Source organism: Bufo bufo, chromosome 4, assembly GCF_905171765.1.
Source record: "Bufo bufo chromosome 4, aBufBuf1.1, whole genome shotgun sequence".
NCBI classification, from domain to species: Eukaryota; Metazoa; Chordata; class Amphibia; order Anura; family Bufonidae; genus Bufo; species Bufo bufo.
The window spans coordinates 180,746,627-180,761,917 of NC_053392.1; positions in this window are offsets into that span (position 1 = coordinate 180,746,627).

Genomic DNA, 15,291 nt, shown 5'->3' on the forward strand with positions numbered 1-15,291 from the left:
AGGATACAGGCTACTATAGTTAGCAGCTGACCCATTGGGGTCAGGGATTTTGGTGCAAGAATCAGAGGCTCTGGGCACAGAAAACACACCAAAAACTCAGCAAAACTGCAGGCACAGTCTGAACAGTCACTTAAACTGATTATGTGGGTTTTGGCAGAACTTAACTGAAGGAAACTTGGCTGGAAGGCAGAGATGTAGGGAAACCACACCACAATAGCAGGGATCTCAAGTCTCCCGGACGTTCAGGGAGTCTCCCGCTATTAGATAGCGGCTCCCTGACGCCCGCATGTGAAACAATATATCCCGGAAAGGTTTACTCTAGTGATGTCCGGTTCATGAACGAATTGTTCTTTTGAATCGATTTAGGCCTCTTTCACACTTGCGTTGATGGGATCCGGCATGCACTTCCGTTGCCGGAGGTGCCCGCCGGATCCGGAAAAACGCAAGTGTACTGAAAGCATTTGAAGACGGAACCGTCTTCCAAATGCTTTCAGTGTTACTATGGCACCCAGGACGCTATTAAAGTCCTGGTTGCCATAGTAGGAGCGGGGAGCGGTATACTTACAGTCCGTGCGGCTCCCGGGGCGCTCCAGAATGACGTCAGAGCGCCCCATGCGCATGGATGACGTGATCCATGCAATCACATGATCCATGCGCTTGGGGCGCCCTGACGTCACTCTGGAGCGCCCGGGGAGCCGCACGGACGGTAAGTACACTGCTCCCCCGCTCCCCACTACACTTACCATGGCTGCCAGGACTTTAGCGTCCCGGCAGCCATGGTAACCATTCAGAAAAAGCTAAATGTCGGCTCCGGCAATGCGCCGAAACGACGTTTAGCTTAAGGCCGGATCCGGATCAATGCTTTCCAATGGGCATTAATTCCGGATCCGGCCTTGCGCCAAGTGTTCCGGATTTTTGGCCGGAGCAAAAAGCGCAGCATGCTGCGGTATTTTCTCCGGCCAACAAACGTTCCGTACCGGAACTGAAGACATCCTGATGCATCCTGAACGGATTTCTCTCCATTCAGAATGCATTAGGATAATCCTGATCAGGATTCTTCCGGCATAGAGCCCCGACGACGGAACTCTATGCCGGAAGACAATAACGCAAGTGTGAAAGAGCCCTTAGTTCACTGAACCGGAGGAGTCGATTAGTGATGTCCGGTTCATGAACGAATCGTTCATTTGAATCGATTCATTTCAGTGAACCGGAGGAGTCGATTCATTTGAATGATCCGATCCGTTTGAAACGGCTCTTCTACACAGACAATGAATGCAGACGCTCAGCTCACCACCTCACGCTGGAGCAGGAGCCTGAGGGAGGGACTGGGAGGAGTCAGTAATATGATCTTAGAGTGGAAGAGCTGCTTCTGCCAGTCCCGCCCCTCCCCGCCCACCAACCAATCACAGACCAGAGCTGAGGGGGCGAGGCCAGCACAGCACACTGCAGCTCTGACTCGAGTCCTCGGAGTAGTGCAGGGTCAGGGAGTCTAAATGAATCGAATGAGTCACAAGAATCTAAAGATCCGACTCAGTCAGTGACTCATTCCATTCATTGGGCCAGATTTATCATTCCTCTGACAGCTCACTCCACTTTCACATATGGCTAAAGTCAGTTTTAGCCAAGTCAGATTTATGATTGGCCCTTTAAGACTATAATAAATGTGGTTTGACGGTAGCAGTTTATCCGTCAGTAAGCAGCTTTACAAAAGTCGCACATCTTTACGAAAAAGTCGCACGTTTTTATGAAAAAGTCGCATGTTCTATTAAAAAGTCTCATAAGATAAGCATGGTCCTCACTGGAGTGAAATTGGGACTTTTTTGCGACTTTTTTGCGACTTTTTTAAATAGTCCCAATAGTAAATCTGTCTAGAGATTCATTTACATAAGAAAACACGCCCACTTTCAGAAAACTGGCGAGCATAGTGCAGAGCAGAAAAAAGTCGCAAATTTGTGCGCAGTTTTAGCGTTTGGGACTTTTTTGGGACTTTTTCACTCCATTATTCTGACTTGAGCTAATGATAAATCTGGCCCATTGAGTCATTCGATTCAAGAGCCGAGAGTCACTAGAACAGGTTACATTACACTGAGGCTGTCGGCTCTTGTTGCAGCAGTGATAAGGTTAAGGGACAGGAGCAGAGATAAGAGAAGGGACAGATGACACAGAGTTTAGATTATAGGTTGAATTAAATTAACCCTTTAGAATCAAATTGACTTCTCAGGAGATATATATGTTAAAGGCATCTCATTCAGTAGCTATATAACTAAGGGTGGGTTTACATGAGATGCCTTTAACATATATATCTCCTGAGAAGCCAATTTGATTCTAAAGGGTTAATGTAATTCATCCTGTAATGTAAACTCTGTGTCATCTGTCCCTTCTCTTATCTCTCTGCTCCTTATCACTGCTGCAACAAGAGCCGACAGCCTCAGTGTAATGTAACCTGTTCTAGTGACTCTCGGCTCTTGAATCGAATGACTCAATGAATCGAATGAGTCACTGACTGAGTCGGATCTTTAGATTCTTGTGACTCATTCGATTCCTTTAGACTCCCTGTACAGACGGCTCAGAGGACTCGAGTCAGAGCTGCAGTGTGCTGTGCTGGCCTCGCCCCCTCAGCTCTGGTCGGTGATTGGTTGGTGGGCGGGGAGGGGCGGGGCTAGCACTTGCGAGTCAGCTCAGCAGTCTGACTCACCAAGTGAACCGAAGATCCGATTCATGAATCGGTTCATTTGAATGAGCTGATTCAAATGAACCGATTCACCTAAAAGAGCCGAACTTCCCATCACTAGAGTCGATTCCTCTGACTGAGCTGATCCGTGTGAAGCCGCTCAGATAGCAGAGCAGAGAGACGCTGGCAGCAGGGAGGGAGGAGTGTAATCTGATCCTAGAGTGGATGCAGGCTTCTGCCAGCCCCTCCCCTCCCCGCCCACCCTGCAACCAATCAGAGCTCAGGCAAGCAGCTCTGAGTCACACACTGTACAGGAGGGAGTCTAAGAATCGAATGAGTCTACAGGTTAAAGGGAGTCTGTCATCAGCATTTCACATTTGTAACCCTTCCCATAACTTTCAAGCATGCTTACAGTTAATAAAAACGTTACCTTTAGCATCAATCCTGGACTTATAAAACCGTCAAAAAACATCTTTGTAGCATATGCAAATGAGGGCTCGCAAGTGCCCAGGGGCGGCGTTATGCTCGTAGGTGCCCTGCTAGCTCAGCCTTTTCTTCGCTTCCCCCCGCCCCTTCCTTCCCTCTGCCCGCCCATCCTTTCCCTCTGACCGCCTATCTACTAACTTGTTGTTTCACCGAGATCCCGCGCCTGCGCAGTCAGTCCGTCGGCCGGCGCATGCGCACTGCGATGCCCATGCCTTGTACGGCATCACAGTAACTATTGCGCATGCGCCGGCTAATGGCGCGAAGCCGGCGCATGCGCATTAATTACTGTGATGCCGTACAAGGAATGGTCATTATAGGTGGTGACAGAATCCCCTTAATCATATACATAAATATGATAATTTGGGGCATGGTAATGAGCCCAGTCCTCCACACCATAGAGCAAAGTGTGCAGATACTGCATATGTCTGGAAAATGTAATAAAAAGTTTGTGAAAGAAAAAAGAAAAGAAAACCTCCCTGAAATGAGTTTTTGCAGGTTGGGATGTCTGCAATAGTAGAGGCAGTGAGAACAGTCTCTAATACTGGAACTGCAGATATCTGCAACATAGGACACTAGGACAGCTTGTGGGCAGGGTAGTGGTGGATGCAGGAACAAGGCAGGAACCAAGACTGTAATAAAGACAGGGCAGACAGGCTAGGAGAACTGAAAGCTAAACTGTGAAGTCAGGAGTGCACAGACAGGAAAGGTACACGGCAGGGACACAGATGGAAAGACAGGCTGGATAACGCAGGTAAATCACAAGAGAAATGCTGAAGCACTAAGTGTTCCAAACATGGAGAGGGTGCCTTAACCCCTTCCCTACTGTGCACTGTAAATTTACAGCAGAAGTCGGGTATTTAAATATGGCACCCACTTGCGAGCGCAGCGGGCACCATAGCAGCTGGGTGCCTGCTGTTTTAAACAGCAGACCCTAGAGACTAATGTCTGTGACCAGCGATAATGTCGGTCACAGACATTTAGCTCTTCAGATGCCATGGACCTGGTCATATGTGATCACGGCATCTAAAAGCTGAAATACCTCTATAATATTGTTTGTGGAGTGGGAGAATACCTCTATAATAATATATGCAATGGAGAGGGAGAATACCTCCATAATACTGTATGTGGAGAGGGAGAATACCTCCATAATACTGTATGCAATGGAGAGGAAGAATACCTCCATAATACTCTATTTGATGAAAAGGAAGAATACCTCCATAATAATATATGCGATGGAGAGGAAGAATACCTCCATAATACTCTATTTGATGAAAAGGAAGAATACCTCCATAATAATATATGCGATGGAGAGGGAGAATACCTCCATAATAATATATGTGATGGAGAAGGAAAATACCTCCATAATGCTGTATGTGGAGAGGGAGAATACCTCTATAATACTGTATTTGATGGACAGGGAGAATACCTCCCATAATACTGTATTTGATGGACAGGGAGAATACCTCCCATAATACTGTATTTGATGGACAGGGAGAATACCTCCCATAATACTGTATTTGATGGACAGGGAGAATACCTCCCATAATACTGTATTTGATGGACAGGGAGAATACCTCCCATAATACTGTATGCGATGGAGAGGAAGAATACCTCCATAATACTGTATGCTATGGAGAGGGAGAATACCTCTATAATACTGTATGTGGAGAGGGAGAATACCTCCATAATACTGTATGCGATGGAGAAGGAGAATACCTCCATAATACTGTATGCGATGGAGAGGAAGAATACCTCCATAATACTGTATGCTATGGAGAGGGAGAATACCTCTATAATACTGTATGTGGAGAGGGAGAATACCTCCATAATACTGTATGCGATGGAGAAGGAGAATACCTCCATAATACTGTATTTGATGGAGAGGGAGAATGCCTCCATAATACTGTATGCGATGGAGAAGGAGAATACCTCCATAATACTGTATTTGATGGAAAGGTAGAATACCTCCATAATACTGTATTTGATGGAAAGGTAGAATACCTCCATAATACTGGCCATGTGCATTCCGCATTTTGTGGAACGGAACGTCCGTGCCATAATTGAACAGTCCTATCCTGGCCCGTAGTGCAGACAAGAATAGGACAGGTTCTATGTTTTGAGGGTGCCACAGAACGGACATATGGAGGCGTACAGCACACGGTGTGCTGTCCACATCTTTTGTGGCCCAACTGAAGTGAATGCGTTTATTTGCATGAGCTCTAATACTGCATGTGATGGAGCGAGAAAATATTTCCATAATTCTGAATGCCATGGAGGGTGAGAATACCTCTGCAATACTGTATGCTGTGGAGCAAGAGGTTACTTCCATAGCATAATACTGTATGCGCTAGAACGGGAGCTGACACCCACCTGCAATGGTGGGGAATGGAGACATCACTGATCCTGGCCGGTAAGCCTGTCAGATGCTTGTGAAGGCACAATGTGGCAAGCAGCTGTCATGGCAGCTGGGGGCCTAGGGGCAGCTGACCGGTCCTCCCATCTTTGTACTCCTATTACACCCTACCAGTGGCAGGGTGTAATGGGATAATGGTAAAATCACAATACGGTGCAATACAGAAGTACTGGAATGTATATTACAAGAGATCAAACAATCACAGGACTAACAAAAAAGTAACACACTTTCAAAATGGTTTCAAAACGTTAAAAATCTTTAAAATTACAAAAAAATCTATTACAGTAAGGCTACATTCACACGACCGTATGTGTTTTGTGGTCCGCAAAAAAAAAGGATAACGTCCGTATGGCATCCTTTTTTTTGCGGATCCATTGTAACAATGCCTATCCTTGTCCGCAAAATGGACAAGAATAGGACATGTTCTATTTTTATTGCGGGGCTACGGAACGGACATACGGATGCAGACAGCACATTGTGTGCTGTCTGCATTTTTTGCAGACCCATTGAAATGAATGGGTCTGCCTCCTATCCGCAAAAAACCTGAACGGACGTAGAAACAAAATACGTTCGTGTGAATGTAGCCCAGTCTCTCCTCACAGTGGAAGAATGAGGGGTGTGCTCAGATTTCACCATCAGAGGGAGTTGGTCACCCGCTGGTCATAACAATATGAAAAATTAAAGGAGTTTTCTGGCCGAGAGTAAAATGTCAGATTAGTCATCAATGTCAGATTAGTCGGGGTCGGACTCCAGGCACCACCACAGAGAAGTCGCGGCTGCAGCCTCCTCCTAGACCAGTGACGTCACATTTACCAGTCCCATTTAACATATGGTGCTGTGGCCCTTTCCAACAGCTGATCAGCAGAGGTCCTGCGTGTCAGACCCCCACCGATCTGATATTTATGACTTTCAGAAAACCCCTTTAAACAGTGCCCTTAAAAAAATGAATCTCGCTGGCAGAAGGTGATGGTGGACTGGAACATGGATATGTTGACTGGAGTGCAAAAAAGCTAAAAAAATAAAAATGAGGCTGCCAAAATTGGTTTGGGTTAAAACGGTTGTCTCACTTCAGCACGTAGTATTTATCATGTAGAGAATGTTCATACAAGGCACTTACTAATGTATTGTATATGTCAATATTGTCTCCTTTGCTGACTGGATTCATTTTTCCATCACATTATACACTGCTCGTTTCCATGGTTACAGACCACCGTGCAATCCATCAGTGGTGGTCGTGCTTGCACAATATAGGAAAAAGCACTAGCCTATCTGCGCTCCCATGGTCCCGGCCACCAGAGAGGCTGATGTTTTTTCTTATAGTGTGCAAGCACGACCGCCAATGATAGACTGCAGGGTTGTCTGTAACCATGGAAACAAGCAGTGTATAATGTGATGGAAAAATGAATCAAGCTAGCAAAGGAAGCAATAAGGGCCTTGTATTAACTTTCTCTATATGATAAATGCAACTTACTGAAGTGAGACAACCCCTTTAAAGGGGTTGTCCGGGTTCAGAGCTGAACCCGGACATACCCTTATTTTCACCCATCAAAGCGTCTCATGCTCCGATGCGCTCCCTTGCCCTGCGCTAAATAGCGTAGGGCAAGCGATCTTTTATTTACAATAACACACTGCCGGGCGGAAACTTCCGCCCGGCAGTGTGTTTGGTGACGTCAACGGCTCTGATGGGCGGGCTTTAGCGCTGCCCTAGCCATTTTACTGACTAGGGCAGCGCTAAATCCCCCCCATCAGTGCCAGTGATGTCACTGGGCTTCCTGGCAGCCCCATGAAGAGCCCGGTACGTCACCGGATCTCCAAAAAATGCCTTTGCCCTGTGCGATTTAGCGCAGGGCAAAGGAGAGCATCGGAGCATGAACTGTTCCGATGTTCCTGTCAGGGGGGCTGCCAGGGTGAAAATGGAGGTATGTCCGGGTTCAGCTCTGAACCCGGACAACCCCTTTAAGTCTCAAAACACCAAAAAAGATATACTGTATGTGGAAGCCCAACAATTGTAAAACTTTACACATTAAATAATAATAATAATTATATACACACACACACCATGTAACAAAAACGTTGGGGGCATACTAAAAGGAATGACAGAGTGGAATGCCCATAGAGAATAATGGACCACAGTGGAATGCCCATAGAGAATAATGGAAATGTAATATTTGAATTAGAGACAAAACAATTTGACATATCTAATAATTATTTAGCAGACATAATCTCCAAATTCAGTGGGATTATTTAATGTTCAGATTAAGTGGAATTATCACTGTTTTCTGCAGAATGACGAGGGTGAATGACACAATGGAATGCCCATAGACTATAATGGGAAGTAAAATACGAGTTTATTTGCAGGTAAGTCTGTGTTATGTCGGACATTACCTTTACCGCAATTGTTCCCTGGGTAGAGTAGCATATTGTAAAATGAAAATTACCTTGGATTATAACCGTTTTCTATAGAATGCAAAGGTGAATGACATAATGGAATGCCCATAAACTAAAATGGGAGCCAAAATTTGATTTGGAGTCTGAACCATTTAACATATCAAGTAAATCTTTAGCAGGTCTACTCTTTAAATTCAGTGGGATTATTTAAAATTGAGATTAAGTGGGATTATCATTGGTTTCTATGAAATGACAAGGGGAATGAAGTGTTCCCTGGGTAGAGTAGCATATTGTAAAATGAAAATTACCTTGGATTATAACTGTTTTCTATAGAATGACTGAACACAATGTCAAATCCACAGCATCAAATATGTGCAGGATACAGTACGTTTGAATACATCCTTAGGGTAGGGTCACACTGAGCGCATACGCAGCGTATTTGTGGCTGCGAGAAATGTGCCGGACAGCGGGAAATACACTGCGTATGCGCTAGGAGCAGAAACACAGGGCTTTTCCTCCGCGGCCCTGTGTGTGCAGTAAGGTTCGGACGCGGGCCGAGCGCACCGACGTAACTGTGACGCGAGGGGCCACCTCCAAACCTCACTGCAGACACAGCGGAGAAAAGTCCTGTGTGTCTGCTCCTAGCGCATACACAGCGTATTTTCTGCTGCCCGGCACATTTTTCGCAGGGTCAAATATGCTGCGTATGCACTCAGGGTGACCCTACCCTTAATTTGTAAAAAATAGCCTCTGAAAAATTAACGAAGCAATCTGTTTGGTTGTTATGGGCAACTGTCAGCTGTTCCTCTGTACAGATTTTGATAAATCTCCCCCTATGTTTTTAGGTTTATCAATTTGTTGTAACATTGTTCTTGGTTTGTTTACCCTTTTCTCTGACTATGTACTTTGCTACTTCATACACTCCCCTATGGCGCTGCCATTGTTTACCACTGCGTTCTTTTTTGTCTCTGAGTCTCATGTTTTTCCTGCTGGGTCAGAAATGTCGATGTTTATTTGTATATTTTTCATTTTGACCCCTCCCCACTTCCCATCCCTTCTTTGCTTTTGCCTCCCTCCTATTTTTGATTCCTGTTCTACAAAAAAAAAACTTTCAATAAAAGTTCTGTTGAATGCAAAAAAAATAAAAGAAAGTTATTCAGGAATAAAAAAAACTGAGCTTATTTCTTCCAAAAACAGCACGACACCTGTCCTCAGGTTATGGGTGGTATTCACTTGGCAGAGTTGCAATACCACACACAACCTGAGGACAGGTGTGGTGCTGTTTTTGGAAGAAAACTGTAGTTTTTCTAATCCTGGATTACCCCTTTAAATAAGAAAAGTTTTTAAAAAAATAAGTATTTACACATTTTCTATAAACTTGTCAGTTTTCATTCTCAGTAATACCAACATGCTATAGGAGTTTCTTCAGTTCCCCCCTACATTTTACGAGTAAAATTCTGCTCAGGAATTACACTTGGAAATTTTGATGCAGCAGAGTCCCATTGCAATCAATGGGATTCCGCTGCACAGTGCACACTACAGAATTTCAGCGGTGAAGCTTTCCACTGAAATTTCTCTGTCGAAAGAATGAACATGTTCATTCTTTCAGCGGAATATTGAGCGGAATGCACTGCCAGCTATAGGGAACGGCAATGGCTGCGCTGCCCAAGCACCGACTAAATCAGTTGGGGCGGGACACATTTGGAATTTCCGAACTGAATTTCTCCGCTTGGAAATTCCGTAGTGTAGTTGCCCCCATGTATCCTCCACCCCAAAATCAGAGCCCATTCATAGTCCGGGGCCTATATTTGGTGAGGGGGAGGAAAGCTGTTGTGTCTTTAGTTCAAAAATTCAATTTCCATTATTTTCTAGGGTTATTCCACTTCCCATTATACCCTTTGAATCCCCTTTCATCTCCACTTTATTATTTCCCACTGAACTTGGAGATTATGTCTGCTAAAGATTTATTTGATATGTTGAATGTTTCACACTCCAAATCACATTTTACTTCCCATTATACTGTATTGGCATTTCATTCTGTCATTCACATGTTATTCCATAGAAAACAGCTTTAATCCCAGATAGTTTTAAATTTACAATATGCTACTCTACCCAGGGAACACTTGCGGTAAAGGTTAATTTCCTACATAACACAGATTTACCTGCAAATGAGTTTATAGTTTACTTCCCATTATAGTCTATGGGCATTCCATTGTGTCATTCACCCCTGTCATTTCATAGAAACCAATGATAATTCCACTTAATCTCAATTTTAATAATCCCACTGAATTTGAAGAGTATGTCTGCTAAAGATTTACTTGATATGTTAAATGGTTCTGACACCAAGTCACATTTTACTACCCATTATAGTCAGGGGCGGATTAAGTGCATGATAGGCCCGGGGCTGTCTACCCAACTTGGGCCCCTCCCTCCATTTTAGTTTCGTTTTTTTTTGTATGAAGAGGCTGCGGTGCTTCATGAGCGCCACAGTCTCTTCCTAGGCCATATGACATCTTCAGACAAAAAAAAATACCCCAAATTGGGTCCTAAACTGAAAAATTTGGTCGCCAAATTTAAAATACATATACCGTATTTTTCGCCCCATAAGACGCACTTTTTCTCCCCCCAAAATGGGGGGAAAATGCCCCTGCGTCTTATGGGGCGAATGCTGGCAGTTTCACATCGCAGGCTGCGATGTATGCGAGAGCGGGGAGGGACTGGGAGGAGGAGCTGGGGGCCGGCAATAGCGGCGGGGCGGTGCAGTCACTGTACTATAGCCCCGCCGCTCCAGTGCTGCAATATTCAAATATAAAATGTCTTATTCAATTAAAAGTGATTACACATGCCCCCTCACTCCTATTATTACCGTACATCCTAACAGCTTCAGTAGAATGCAGGCACTCAGGCCGGGCGGGCGGCATTGTAACTCCCTGATGTCACGTCACGTGCCTGCGCCGCCTACTTTATGAATGAAGCAGGCGGTGCAGGCAAGTGACGTCAGTGAGTGACGAGCCGGCCGCCCGGCCTGCCTGCCTGGGTTGTCCAGAAGCTGTTAGGATGTACGGTACTATTAGGAGTGGGGGGGGCATGTGTAATCACTTTTAATTGAATAAGACATTTTATATTTGTATACTGGAGTGGCGGGGGGGATCTGTGGATGACAGTTTTATGGGGAACATCCGTGGATGGCACAGTTAAGGGGTGAAGGGTCTGTGGATTGCACTGTTATGGGGTGGGGGGTCTGTGAATGGCACATATATAACAGTGCCACCCACAGATCCCCCATAACAGTGCCACCCATAAATCCCCCCTCTAACAGTGCCATCCACAGATCCCCCTGTAACAGTGCCAGCCACAGATCCCCCTGTAACAGTGCAAGCCACAGATCCCCCATAACAGTGTCTGTCACAGATCCCCCCCCATAACAGTGTCCGTCATCCACAGATCCCCCCATAACAGTGTCCAAGGAAGATACAGGCGGCACTCCGCTGTCAGCGATGCGGTGCGCGTGTCCAGGGAAGGTCCGCAGATACTTGTATAGAGAGGACTGGCACTCGCTTTTGTTATGATTTTCAAGTAATTTTAATGGTCACATACAAGTGGTAAGTGACGCGTTTCGGCTACTATGAGCCTTTGTCAAACATAATCATTACAAGCAACAAACAAGTTTAAATAGCCCGCGATGGAGCCGGAAATGACGTAGGTAACCATGGCAACGTCGTAAACAAAGGACAAAACAATACAGAAATTAGATTTTTGCAAAAGAATGTCATTAGTTGTCAGGGCACCATACTTTATAGTGCTGTATTTAGCTGCACATTGTTATAGTGGCATATAATGCTAGACGCTGCATACTGCAAAAAAATTTGCTGGAAAAAATTTCAGAAATTCACAAGGCACCATGCTTTACACTGCTGTAACATGCTAAGCATTATGTTGTAGGTACAGAATGTTACATAATAATGAATATTAAATACTCCATGCTGAATGGTAAGCTTGCGTAATACTATATTATACTTTACAGTGCTAAACACCATACTTTACAGTGCTATATTTTGCTGCACATTGTTATAATGTTGTAAAATGCTAAAAGCTACATACTGCAATGAATTCGCAGGAACAGAGGTCATAAATACACAGGACAGTGTCCGTCATCCACAGATCCCCCTATAACAGTGTCTGTCATCCACAGATCCCCCATAACAGTGTCCGTCATCCACAGATCCCCCCATAACAGTGTCCGTCATCCACAGATCCCCCCATAACAGTGTCCGTCATCCACAGATCCCCCCATTACAGTCTCCGTCATCCACAGATCCCCCCATAACAGTGTCCGTCATCCACAGATCCCCCCATAACAGTGTCCTTCACAGATCCCCAGTAATAGTGCCATCCACAGACCACCATTAGTTCCAAACCCACCAAAAGCACACCTTTTGGTAAAAAAAAAAAAATTTCTTATTTTCCTCCCCAAAAACCTAGGTGCGTCTTATGGGCCGGTGCGTCTTATAGGGCGAAAAATATGGTAATTATAATAAAAAAGATGTGGAGGAGAATACAGCACCACATACCTCTTACATTCAGTGACATCTCCTGTCATGTAGACCTTCTCTTTCCTCTTCTCCTCCATTTGACACTGCCCCCATATAGTAGTTTTCCCCCACACAGTAATTTCCCCTACATAGTAATTTGCCCCACACTGCCCCAACATAGTAATTTCCACCACACTGACCCAACATAGTAATTTCCACCACACTGCTCCCACATAGTAATTTCCCCCACACTGCTCCCACATAGTAATTTCCCCCACACTGCCCCCACATAGTAATTTCCCCCACACTGCCCCCACATAGTAATTTCCCTCACACTGCCCCCACATAGTAATTTCCCCCACACTGCCCCCACATAGTAATTTCCACCACACTGCCCCCACATAGTAATTTCCCTCACACTGCCCCCACATAGTTATTTCCCCCACACTGCCCCCACATAGTAATTTCCTACACACTATCCCCATACAGTAATTTCCCCCACACTGCCCCCACATAGTAATTTCCACCACACTGCCCCCACATATTAATTTCCCTCACACTGCCCCCACATAGTTATTTCCCCCACACTGCCCCCACATAGTAATTTCCCACACACTATCCCCATACAGTAATTTCCACCACACTGCCCCCACATAGTAATTTCCCCCACACTGCCCCCACATAGTAATTTCCACCACACTACCCCCACATAGTAATTTCCCCCACACTGCCCCCACATAGCAATTTCCACCACACTACCCCCACATAGTAATTTCCCCCACACTGTCCCCACATAGTAATTTCCCTCACACTGTCCCCACATAGTAATTTTCCCCACACTGCCCCATACAGTAATTTCCACCACACTACCCCCACGTAGTAATTTCCACCACACTACCCCCACATAGTAATTTCCCCCACACTGCCCCCACACAATAGTTTTCCCCACATAGTAATTTTCCCTCACATCGTAATTTGCCCCCACATAGTAATTTGTCCCCACATAGCAATTTCCCCACACTGTCCCCACATAGCAATTTCCCCACACTGTCCCCACATAGCAATTACCCCACACTGTCCCCACATAGAAATTAACCCACACTGCCCACACATAGCAATTACCCCACACTGTCCCCACATAGCAATTACCCCACACTGTCCCCACATAGAAATTACCCCACACTGTCCCCACATAGCAATCCCCCCACACTGTCCCCACATAGCAATTACCCCACACTGTCCCCACATAGAAATTACCCCACACTGTCCCCACATAGCAATTACCCCACACTGTCCCCACATAGCAATTACCCCACACTGTCCCCACATAGAAATTACCCCACACATAGCAATTACCCCACACTGTCCCCACATAGCAATTACCCCACACTGTCCCCACATAGCAATTACCCCACACTGTCCCCACATAGCAATCCCCCCACACTGTCCCCACATAGTAATTACCCCACACTGTCCCCACATAGAAATTACCCCACACTGTCCCCACATAGCAATTACCCCACACTGTCCCCACATAGCAATTTCCCCCACACAATAGTTTCCCCCACACTGCCCCATATGGTAATTTACCCCCACATAGTAGTCCCTCCCATAATAATTTGCCACCACACTGCCCCATATAGTAATTTGCCCCTACATAGTAGTCCCTCCAATAATAATTTTACCCCAAACAGTAATTTGTCCCCACATAGTATTCCCTGCCATAATAATTTGGCCCCACAGCCCCCACATTCCCCCCCCATATACTCGATGTCTCTTAATATGTCCTACTGTTTGTCCCCCACCCCCCACATGTCCCCCAAAGTAGGCACATGAAATAAAAAAATGAAAAAAAATGAAAAGCTAAATACTCACCTATGTCCAGGGCAAGGCGCTTGCTCGCAGAGTAAGGCGGGATGAGGCAGTGCTGTGTCCCGACACAGGCGCGCGATGATGTCATCACGCACGCCTGCGCTGGGATTTCACTACTGCATAGGCCTCAGGCCTCCTAGGCCTGAAGCCTATGGTGGTGATCGGCGACGGGACAGGGAGCTATGCGCTCCCGTGCCCCGCCGCAGTATGTGGGCGTCCGGGTCGGCGTTGGGCCCCCCAGCGGTGCTGGACCCGGGGCTGCCGACCCGAACGTCCCTTTTGTAATCCGCCACTGATTATAGTCTATGGGCATTCCATTATGTCATTCACCTTTGCTTTCATTAGAAAACTGTTATAATCCAAGGTAATTTTCATTTTACAATATGCTACTCTACCCAGGGAACATTTGCGGTAAAGGTTAATTTCCTACATAACACAGATTTACCTGCAAATGAGCTCATATTTTACTTCCCATTATAGTCTATGGGCATTCCATTGTGTCATTTCTCTTGTCATTTCATAGAAACCAATGATAATCCCACTTAATCTCAATTTTAAATAATCCCACTGAATTTGAAGAGTAAGCCTGCTAAAGATTTACTTGATATGTTGAATGGTTCATACACCAAGTCACGTTTTACTTCCCATTATAGTCTTTGGGCATTATATTGCTAAATAACACAGATTAACCTACAAATAAAATCATATTTTACTTCCCATTATAGTCTATGGGCATTCCATTGTGTCATTCACCTTTGCTTTCATTAGAAAACAGTTATAACCCAAAGTAATTTTCATTTTACAATATGCTACTCTACCCAGGGAACATTTGCGGTAAAGGTTAATTTCCTACATAATATATGTATGTAGAAAGACTGAGCACTCGCCAGCTGGACCAAGTGAAGACCAAGAACAAGTATATATAATGT